This window comes from Zea mays, chromosome 4 (assembly GCF_902167145.1).
Source record: "Zea mays cultivar B73 chromosome 4, Zm-B73-REFERENCE-NAM-5.0, whole genome shotgun sequence".
NCBI lineage: Eukaryota > Viridiplantae > Streptophyta > Magnoliopsida > Poales > Poaceae > Zea > Zea mays.
The window spans coordinates 77446151-77458137 of record NC_050099.1 but is presented as its reverse complement, the minus strand read 5'-3'; positions in this window follow the sequence as shown (position 1 = coordinate 77458137).

Sequence of the window (11987 nt, the reverse complement as noted above, 5' to 3'; positions counted from 1 at the left end):
TTTCCTCAAATTAATTGAACTTGCGTAGGGTTAAGAAAAATGAGGGATCTTAGAATAACCTTGACCATTTCATGGTCATCCCATTTCTTGCTCCCGAGGTTGCGCACTTGGTTCACAAAGGTTTTGAGCCGGTTGTACATGTCTTGTGGCTCCTCCCCTTGGCGAAGTCGGAAGCGACCGAGCTCCCCCTCGATCCTTTCCCGCTTGGTGATTTTGGTCACCTCGTCTCCTTCGTGCGCGGTCTTTAGCGTGTCCCAAATCTCCTTAGCATTTTTCAACCCTTGCACCTTATTATACTCCTCTCGACTTAGAGAGGCGAGGAGTATAGTTGAGGCTTGGGAGTTGAAGTGTTGGATTTGGGCCACTTCGTCCTCATCATAATCTTCATCCCCTACGGATGGTACCTGTACACCAAACTCAACAACATCCCATATACTTTTGTGGAGTGAGGTTAGATGAAATCGCATCAAATCACTCCACCTAGCATAATCTTCACCATCAAATGTTGGTGGTTTGCCTAATGGGACAGAAAGTAAAGGTGTATGTTTAGAAATGCGAGGGTAGCGTAGGGGGATCTTACTAAACTTCTTGCGCTCATGGCGCTTAGAAGTAATGGATGGCGCGTCGGAGCCGGAGGTGGAAGGTGATGAAGTATCGGTCTCGTAGTAGACCACCTTCCTCATCTTCTTTTTCTTGTCACCACTCTGATGCGACTTGTGGGAAGAGGATTTCTTCTCCTTCCCTTTTCCTTTTTTGCGGGACTCTTCCGATGAAGCCTTCCCGTGGCTTGTAGTGGGCTTGTCATCGGTCTCCATCTCCCTCTTGGCGTGATCTCCCGACATCACTTCGAGCGGTTAGGCTCTAATGAAACACCGGGCTTCGATACCAATTGAAAGTCGCCTAGAGGGGGGGTGAATAGGGTGAATCTGAAATTTTCAAACTTAATCACAACTACAAGCCACGTTAGCGTTAGAAATATAAACGAGTCCGAGAGAGAGGGTGCAAAACAAATTGTAAGCGAATAAAGAGTGTGACACACGGATTTGTTTTACCGAGGTTCAATTCTCGCAAACCTACTCCCCGTTGAGGTGGTCACAAAGATCGGGTCTCTTTCAACCCTTTCCCTCTCTCAAATGGTCCCTCGGACCGAGTGAGCTTCTTCTTCTCAATCAAACGGGAATAAACTTCCCCGCAAGGACCACCACACAATTGGTGTCTCTTGCCTTGGTTACAATTGAGTTGTTCGCAAGAAAGAGTGAAAGAAAGAAGCAATCCAAGCGCAAGAGCTCAAAAGAACACAACAAATCTCTCTCACTAATCACTAATGCTTTGTGTGGAATTGGGAGAGGATTTGATCACTTGGGTGTGTCTAGAATTGAATGCTAGAGCTCTTGTAAGTAGTTGGAAGGTGGAAAACTTGGATGATTTGAATGTGGGGTGGTTGGGGGTATTTATAACCCCAACCACCAAACTAGCCGTTTGGTGGAGGCTGCTGTCGCATGGCGCACCGGACAGTCCGGTGCGCCACCGGACACTGTCCGGTGCACCAGCCACGTCACCTGGCCGTTGGGTTCCGACCGTTGGAGCTCTGACTTGTGGGCTCGCCTGGCTGTCCGGTGGCGCACCGGACAAGTCCTGTAGACTGTCCGGTGTGCCACCCGCGCGTGCTCTGTCCTCTACGAGCGCAGGCGCGCATTTAATGCGTTGCAGTCGACCGTTGCGCGCGAAGTAGCTGTTGCTCCGCTGGCTCACCGTACAGTCCGGTGTGCATCGGACATGTCCGGTGAATTATAGCGGAGCGGATTTCCGAAGCTGGCGAGTTCAGAGTTGCTCTTCCTTGGGGCACCGGACACTGTCTGGTAGTGCACCGGACAGTCCGGTGAATTATAGTGGAGCGCCTCTGAGAATTCCCGAAGGTGTTGAGTTCAGCTTGAAGTCCCCTGGTGCACCGGACACTGTCCGGTGGCACACTGGACAGTCCGGTGCGCCAGACCAGGGCACACTTCGGTTGTCTCTTGCTCTCTTTATTTGAACCCTTTTCTTTGTCTTTTTATTGACTTATTGTGAACCTTTGGCACCTATATAACTTATAGACTAGAGCAAACTAGTTAGTCCAATTATTTTTGTTGGGCAATTCAACCACCAAAATTACTTAGGAAATAGGTGTAAGCCTAATTCCCTTTCACCTGCCATGATACTGGGTCTTGCTTAGCTGGCTGTTGGAGGAGGGCTCCTTGGAGGCGGGTGCTGGGGCACTCTTGGGGCCATTCACCGAGTTGGAGTAGGTAGGCACGGATGTCTTCAACTGAGGACTATTATTCTTGTAGTGACTGGGGTCTCCACAGTGCCAACAGGCATTGGCTGGAGGTTGGTTGCTTGCAACGGAGGGGGCCTGGAGGGAACTTTGACCCTATTGACTGAAACATGATGGAGCAGACCCTGCTAGTTTGTTGAAGCTTGGTCCTTTGGGAGGAAACCCAAAAGGTCGAACTCTCTGGTGCGTGTCCTGCTGCTGAGCTCGGAGGACTTGAAACTTTCTCTTGAGGTGACCCTTTTCTTCTTCTCTAGCCCTTTCCACTTGTATGGCCTTGTTTGAGAGGTGCGAGAAGCTGAGAAAATCTTAGCTGGCGAGGATAGTGTTGAGTTCTGGTCTTAGCCCTTTCAAGAAACGGGCCATCTTCTTGGCTTCTGTGCTGACATCGTCAGGCGCATAGCGAGCCAATTCTGTGAACTTGTGGACATATTCACTGACAGATCTCCCTCCTTGAGTTAATTCCCGAAATTCATCTTCTTTGAGCTGGACGATCCCTAGGGGCACATGATGCTCTCAGAAGGCGGCTTCAAATTCTGCCTAGGTAGCATCTCTGATGGCAGCGCTGAAGGTATCCCACCAGGATAGGGCCATCCCAGAAAGTTGATGAGCAGCCAGATGAACACGCTGGTTCTCAGGGCATCCGATGGCCTCTAACTTCCTTTTTATTGTGTGCAGCCAGTCATCAGCGTTGAGTGGGTTGCTGGATCCAGCGAATGTGGGAGGCTTGAGCCTTAGAAATTCTCCCATTCTGTCCTGAGGTCTTCCACCATTTGGGCGCTGGTTCTCAAGGCTTCTGGTGAGGACCTCAATGAGTCGGGTTTGGTTGGCCAGAACTTGGGCTAAGTCTAATGGCAGTTCCGGAGGTGCGGGGAGGTGAGTTTCACTCCCTTCTCCACCGACTTCTCCTTCAGCACCTAGGGGAGACCTTGCTCCAATCCCTGAGGCGGTAGGCGTGGTTTTATTCGAAGCCATCTGCTAGGGGGGAAAGGATTACTACTATGCTCATGCCATATATTTTTTAAAACACATTATTTTATTCATCACTCAAGTTCATTACAAGCATACAGTTGCCACAGATCACACTACGCGCGAGAATTTTCTAAGGTGTTTCCAAACTCCCTTTCTAAGGTGTCCCCAAACTCCCTGAGAAGATCGTCAAGGCTAGCCAGGGACATCTCCTCAACGTCTGACAAGCTTTCTATCCTGGAGGGAGGCAATGTTGGCGGGGCTTCCTCTTTTCGATCAGTCTGGCATCCTTGGCTCTTGGTCTATTTCTAGATCTTCTTAGTGGGGGCGAGCTTCTTTAACTTCTTAGCGTAGTCCATCTTTAGAGTTCGGTAGGCCTCACGAGTGTTGGCCTCTTCGCCTTCTGCTATTTTGAGACTTTCTTGGAGGGACGCCTTTTCCTCTTTTAATTCCTTGATTTGTTGCTCTAGGCTTTCCACCCGGGAATTTAGGTGGGTGTAGTGGGAGAAAAGGTCGTCATAGTGGTTGTCAAGAGTGTGGAGATATCCGGCCATGTAGACTATGGTGAGGTCATCCTCATTAGGATCTCTCCCTGACAAGGCCTGAAGTCTTTTCCTCCAGGTAGGGGTATTTTTGTTGCTGGGTGCAAAATAACGAAGGGTTGTCTCGGAGACTTCCCTGCTGTAGTTTTGGCAAAGTTGGTGGAGGGCTCTTTGGGCAACATTCTGGCAAGTGTCTGGGAAGCGGTGTCCAGTGGTGGTGACTTGGAAGGGAGGGAGATTTGGGTAGTTTCGGCTTTCTCCCAGGTAGACTGTCATAGAGCATTTCTCAATTCCATTCTCGCGGTATTCCTTCTAGACATACTCCAGCTTCTTGCGGATCCCCATGTGAAGCGCGCAACTCCGTAAAAGATGAGGGAATCCTTCCACCTCTGAGTAGTAGGATGTCTTAATGACAAAGGATCCTTCCATCTAGTAGCAAGAAAAGAAGGGTTTGTTAATATTGGGGAAACGAGAGAAGATTCTTTTTAGAGGGTAAGAGGTATTTTCCTTTTAAGGCAAACTTTTAAGGTCAGGGCTGCGATCTACGACCAGTCCTATGGCTTCGATACCACCTGAAGCGTCTCAATCCTTTGGGACTCAAATGTGAAACAATTACTAGTCTCAGGAGGCTAGTAACCACATTCCTTACTTCAAATAGTACAGAGTTCGAATAAAAGTTATTACAATACCAAAGTACAAGATCTAGCGAGCCTGAAATACAAAGCATAGTGGAAGATCAACTAGCCCAAGCCACAGGCATACTGGGTGCAGACACAGCCCCCTTCTAGTCGAGCATAGCAGAAAAGAAGTCTTCAGCTGCTGAAAAACATAAATAAATCTGGGTGAATACATTAGGTACTCCGCAAGCCCATCCCGCCCGTAAAGAGAGAGGGACATATATAATACATGCTTGATATGGTGGAGTTGAAGTCACTCTTCTTTTTCAGAAAAAGGCAATACTTTGATGGTTTTCCCCAAAGAAAGAAGTAGGACATTTCCACACTCAACCACCACTGAGCTTCCCGCTCCCGTGGTATTGTTTTATTTCCAAAAACACCCACACACACACATTTCCCTTTTTCTGGAGGTTATAAACACTAATTGTCATACCACACCAAACTCGTCCATTCCAGTGGACACAGACTATTCGAATAGGTTTGAACTCTGCGCAGAGGAGTACACTTTACCCACAAGTCCGGCTCTATGGTCTCATGGCCAATGAGACCCAAATCTGAATCTCTTTCTTTCCCCGCACGTCCTTACCTTAGCGGTTATACCGGAAGGAGTCAGGCCACCGCCATGTCCAAACCGGACAAAACATTCCCCTCCTTATCCTCCTCCCGGTGCTCCCCAGCCATCATAACCCTGGGGTTTGGACCGTACAAGTTCAGATTGAGTGACTGTCCATACAGTCTCGAGTGGTTGTACTTGTCATGAGTACAGGTAGTAAAGGATGACAAACCGGTCCTTATACAAGGGGACAATCCTTCTACTCACACCTAACCCGGCTGAGCCAACACCTGAGGCCCTCCCCTAAACCAGGGAGTCCCTGATTATCCCACTCAAAAGGTGATAAGGGTGAATACCCTTCATCATACACTTTTTGAAAACATTATTCATTAACAACAACACCCTTTTCTCATCCCATATTTTGTACTCAAAAGATATTCTCTAATGCGGGCTATCTCTCTCCTTACAAATGCAAAGGACCCAACCTTTATTCCCGGCTTAGGCAGTGATAGAAAGAGTAGGTAATTTATGCATCAAGGGAAGAATGGACTTGCCTTCGTCAAAGTTCTCCTGGCACGAAAGGTTTATTTCGGAGAGGTCGGGTTCCTGCCCTTCTTCCGGAGCTACAATTTCCGGAGGATCGAATCCCTCTTCTCCTAGCAAAAATGGGCAAAGAACAATACATCAACCATGGTGGCTTAGTGGAGTGTGCCAAGTTTTAAATATTATTATTTTGTGCCCTATAATTTATTTAGACTATTTTTGGTGCATAAAATATCAATAAATGCATTTATATATAAAAATAGGAAAAGAAAAAGAAGAAAAGGAAAAAGGGTTCTGGATAGCTGGGCCCGGGGGGGATTTCGGCCCAGCCGAGCGTGGGCGCGTGGTGCTGCGGTCGAATGGGCTCAGGCGGCCCATGAAGAGGGGGAACGGCGCGGGCGAACGCCATGGGCGTGGGCCTACTCGCTAGAGAGGGGGGCTGACGGCGTCGGTGGTCTGACAAGGAAGGGGGCGAACCGGTCGGGGTCGACCGCTGGCGAGGTTCCACGGCGGTTCTCCATCGTGGTTCCGGTTTCGGGTGGTCAAGGAGGTGGCTTAGCGTGGGCAGGGGTAGGGGGTCATGGTGGCGGGGTCAATTTGGGCGAAGAGTGCTCGGGACGGCCGGTCCACGGCGAGGTGGCGGGCTCCCGCGGCGGTGAGGTCGCCGGTGGGGCTACCGGGTGCAATAGGCGAAGGAGAAGTGCGTGATAGGCTTGTGGCGCATTGGCGGAGCTTAAGAGCTAGAGCAATTTGACCATAGGCCACCAGAGAGGGGGGAGAGGAGCTCACCGGAGAGGAGGAAGGGTGCGGCGGCGTGGCTCGATTGAGCTCGGGGGAGGCCGAGGCCGGTGTGAGGAGTTGGGGAAGCTCGAGCGGTCCTTTTATAGGCGGTCAGGGGGAGAGGTGGTGAGCACCGGCGATGCTTGTCGTGGCGGCGATGATGGCACACAGTGGCAACGGGACGGCTCGGCAGACGGTGGTGATGGGATGGCTCAGGGCAGGCGCAAGGGGACAGGGACGCAAGGCGCCAAACCTTGGTGGTGGGTGAGTAATGGCGAGGCGACGGGGCGGGCGGTGGCGGGCGGTGAACGTGTCGATAGCCTGATCACGGGCGCGGGGGAAGGGGCTGACAAGCGGGGCTGGGTTGATGGAGAGAGAGAGCGGATGCAAGGAAAGGGAAGGAGCGGCTGACGTGTGGGGCCGGGCTAGCAGTGGCGCGGCGCGGGCGCGAGCGGGAGGTGGGCCGAGCTGGGCCTATGGCGAGCGAGCGGGAGAGAGAGGAGAGGAGAGACTTGGGCCAGAATCAGCCCAATCGGGGGGAGAGAAATTCCTATTTCTTTTTCTTTTTCTATTTCCAAAACTATTTCTCTTTCTCCTTTTCTATAATCTCTTTTTCCTTTAAACAAATATTTATTTAGATTTCTTTGGTGTCCAAATATTCTATGTGAAGTGCTACTAACAAACATGGTGTATGCATATGATGAATGAAATGCTTCATGAGATGGGGTCTTAGGAGATAAAAGGGGGGTTTAGGAGTTTAGGGTTTCTAACCTTGGGATCAAAATTGGGATGTTACACTAACTCACTTGTGCTTGTAGATATTACATCTAATTGCAAGTCAATGATCACTAGTGCATTGCATTGAAAAATTGCAAGGTGTGACACTAGGTGATCATGTTGTAAATTTGTGGTGCTTGTTAGTATTGGACGTTTTCACCTCTTAGTTAGGTTGGTGGCTTGTGGTCTCTATTATAAATCCCATGTGAAGGTTGTGCATGGCTCTGAAGAAGGCTTTCGGAGGGAGGCTTTGGGAGGGGCATCATGCTCGTCCCATGGGAGTCCTAAAGAGAAACACTGGTAGAGCATGGTTTGAAGAGTGTCAAGTGATCCAACCAAATCAAAATACTAGAGCTCTTATGTGAGCACTCCCTTAGGTGGAGAGACTAAGCTTTTATGCTCATCACTAGCAAGAGGATTAGAGATAACCTAGAGCTTGCCTCAATGGGGATTAACTAGTTGGCAAATCAGCAAACCTCAAGATAAATATCATTGTGTCACCATCTCATGTTTGTTTGCAATTTTCTAACGTAGGCTTATATTTACTTGTTCATATATTGTGCTTGTGTTGTTGCTCTTGTGCTTACTTATCTTGTGTAGCTAAGTTGATGTTACTCTCTCATTTAACTTGTGTTGCTTTGATATTTGATTTTATGTGCTTTTCTCACTAGTATGTGTAGAAGCTCCTGGTATGCTTAGTCTACTAGTTGCATATATTTGTGTGATCTTGCTAACTAGAATTGTTTAGGCATGCTTTGACTAACTCAGCATCTTAGTTGCTTCAATTAGAATCTTTTTGCAAGGTGCTTGTGATAGATAGAGGGATGTAATCTTTGCTAGACTGAATAATTTTAATTTCACATTTGTTTCAGTTAGCCAACACAATTGGTTTTAGAAGGACTATGCATCCCCTCTAGTCTGCTACCTTGACCCTACACATGTAGTGTGATGGAGCAAAAAGCAAAATTGTGAGTGTGCAATATAGAAGGGTTAGGTAAGAATCAAACTCGGCACCAAAAGGCATCCAACCTATAGGCAATAGCTACTTGGGAAGGACGACTTTACTGGACATTATGGCCATGGAAGGTATTTAATAAGGGCAAACAAAGAAAATTTTATTCTAGTTAATCACTCCATGGTATGTGAGATTATGTCCAAAATGACTTCGTTTAGGAAATTGGAGGGAGTAAATGGTGTAGGCAAAATAAATTTACCTGTATCATCCCACACTATGAACAATGCATGAACTGAATAGATAGTGTTCGATGTTTTTGATATGTGTTACCATATAACACAATATTTTGAACACGAAATATAAATACCTTCAAAGCCAATATTAGTCATCCATGCTTATACATGAAAACGATTGTAATCAATGGGGTCATAATAGTCTTCATAGACCAAATGGAAGTAAGGAACATACAAAAGACACTTCGCTAGGACAAAGTAACGTTCACGTCCTCGCAATATCATATGAAGACAATGAAGAAATAGAAAGTGCAAAACCTCAACCGAATGCAAAATCGATCAAAGAGATCAAGACAATAGCACTAGACTCATTTGTTCTAGACAAGAAAGTAACAATTGAAAATGAATTGCTAACAAACGAAGAAACTGAACTTATTGATTTCCTTCATAGTAACAAGGATGTATTTAAAAGGTTATCAAAGGTCCTCGAAGGCATCAATCAAAATATAATCAAGCACAAGCTAAACATTGACCAAAAGAAAAAAATAGGTAAAGCCAAAGCCAAGGGCAAGGAATTAGGAGCGGGGCTCTCGGGCGATGGAGGAGCGGCGCTTCGGCTAGGCTGCCCTCGTTGTCCGGTGTAGTGCCTCCTAGCTCTTGGCCATGGGGGGCCCCTCGGTTGGCTCTGGTCCATCTGCTCTGGATTTCTCCGACGACCTTCGCTTTCAAGATTGGATTCTTCGCAAGTTCAATTGCCCGATCAATCTTCTCCCGGGTAAATTCGATCGTCATGAGTTCTTTTTAGTCATCTCTTTCGGCAGGTGTTCCTTGCGCCTGTGCGCAGAGTCAGTGGGCTTTCTTCTTCAATCCTTCATTGGTGGATCAGCGGAGCTATTCAGAGTTATTCCTTTGTCGTACTGGGTTTTTCGCTTCTCGCTTTCCTGCAAGGATGTTGGTTTTGCAGTCTATAGACGTCACTCTTATATATGTTCATCGTTCAAAGTGTACCTTCATCTTTGGAATTCTAGTGGCCCTAATTGGATCAAAGAATGGCAGCTCTACTCTGATGAAGAATCAAGTTCTTGGAAATTGGTTTCCTGTCACCGTAATCTGCAGGCCACGTTTGTTGATGTGGTTCGAAAGCCAGCTTTGTCTGGAGCAAATTTGGTTCCACTCGGCTGTCTGGTCAAGGCTGGGCCTTCTTCCTCAGGTTTGCGGCAGAGATCTTCGGTGTTCAATCAGATTTCTTACCCTGTTCATCACTTCGTCGATCAGTTGGCTTTTCGTTCAAATTCTTCTGTGAAATTTGCTAGGCGTTCACAATTTCAAAATTATTCAAACTCCAGTAACGGCCGCTTTGTGAGGCTTAACATTCGGCTTTCATTAAGGGGCTCCCGTGTTCGGCCTTGGGCTTCATGGAATTTAATTTGGTGGCCCAAGAAGATATTGAAGCAACACCAGGAGATTTCTGGGCATAAGTTTGCCTCCAGCATTAATGGCACTCCCGACCCTGTGATGATTGACTCTCGTTTTTCCTGGGGAAATTCTATTTCAAGCAATAATAGTCAATTATTTGGAATTTCTGGTCAGAATTGCAGGAGGGATTTTCTTTCCTTCCCTAGTAAGTTTGAGAATGTTTCCTGGGAGTACTCTCTGCGACTGTGGTTCAGGGCTGCTCGTCTCTCGTCTGCTAGTGGGCCTTCTCCAAGCCCTTTTTTAATAATTTTGGCGAGTTCGCGTAGGCGGTTCTTATGAGAAGTGGCTCCTCGCCTTCCATGAAACTTGCACTATTTACAAAACCCTCTTCCTCTTCGCTGCCATGGAAGAACTCGTCGCCTTCAAGCCCTCATCTGTGCGGGGAGTGTTCTTCGCGCCCGCACCACCTCCTCACGAAGTCTCTGAAGAAATGGCGTTCCACAGAGTTGATCCCACTTCTTTCCTCCCTCACGGTTTTGTGGCGCAACAAGTTGATCACCGGGAAATCATGGTATGCACTGTCACCCGTCCCCAGCCCTCCGCTCATGAAGATTGGGGCATCGTTCTTGTGCAGCCGCTGCCAGAACACGAGGTTAATTTTCACATATTTGATGACATTATTCGTGAGTACCTTGTGGGGGTTCGACACGTTCAGGTCAGGAGCATTCAGCGCTCCCATTTGGGTCAGGCCCTTGTGAGATTCAGATTTGCTTTTGACAGAGATAATCTTGTGGCTATGGGCCCACAGCAAGCCCTGGGTTTTTCTTTCACTGTTATTAGGCACAATGAGGCTTGGAATCAGCGTGCGTTGTACTTTAACCATGAGTGTTGGCTTCTCGTACTCGGTTTCCCTTTGGATTTCTGGACCCATGAGCATATCAAGAATGCAGTCGGGTCTTTTGGTAGGGTGCTCATGTGGGACCCTGACCCATCTAATGTGACTAGATTTCTTGTTAGGGCAAGAGTAACGTCTCTTCAAGAAGTTCCCCAATTTATTATCTTTTCGGTTGCTGAAGGATTTCAGGGAGTCTCCTGTATAGTTCAGTGTGACATTGTCCAGTAGCTTATGCTTGGTGCTCAACTGCAAGATGAAGACCTTGTGCCCCCTTATCCTCATGATGGTCATCAGCTTCCTATGGAGTACTTTGGGATGGGGCAGCCTGTGGCCAATTTTCAATTTGATATTAATATCCCCCCATGGGAGGGATTGAAGAGGAAGAAGTCAATGCTAATAACGCTGATGATGGTTGGGATGTCTGGCCAGTTCAACAAGTTCAACCTCCTGAGCCAGTGCCAAATGATAATAATGTGGAGGACCAATTCAGTTATCAGCTCTCAGGCCTTGAAGATCTGCCCTCTGATATGAATCTGTGGGTCTCTTCAATGACATCATTATCCCACAAGAGGTCCACTTCCCTCAGGTGGAAGCCCCAGAACCTGTGGATGCAGTTCTTGCTTTGCCAGCCTTTCCCCCAGCGGGTATGCTTTTGGAGGGAAACAACGACCAGGGGGAGGAGAACATGCAAGTGGAAGAAAACATCAATGTGGGCTTCATGCAACACTTGGAGCAGCCCAACCATGATCCTGCATATGAAGATTACCTGGCTAGAAAACGCCTTTCTTCTTGGGCTGACTTGTTCCCCACCAACTCAGAATTAGTTCCAGTCCCAAAGGTGTGGGATGCTTTCTTCATGGGCCTACTGTTGAGGCCGGACTCTTTTGAATGGGCCAAGAAATTTTTATTGTCCGGTGCTATCTCTGCCTTCGTTGAGCCCAGCATGGAAACTGTCTCGATCAAGATTCCCTCCAAGTGCCTGCCCCCTCCTAGTCAGGACTCCCATGTGGAACCTCAGTCTCCTTTGCCTGCTAAACCCGTCAAGAGGAAGAAACAGTCAATCTTGGTCGACACTGAGGTCAGAAGGAGTGCCAGACTTCGAGAGAAGGCTAGGGGTTTTAAAAGATGCTCTGGGATTGGGAAAAAATGCTCCTGTTGTGCTCGGATCTCTCCACCCTCCATTTATCACAAGATTATCAAGAAGCTGGGAGCTGAATTCTGCAAAGTTGATCCTTCGAAGTTATGCCCTGAACAGCTCCAGGACTTCCAGCATTGCCATTCAAAGGCCAAGTGCTTCCTCTAGCAGCAGGACTGATATGCAAAGGAAGCCTAAAGT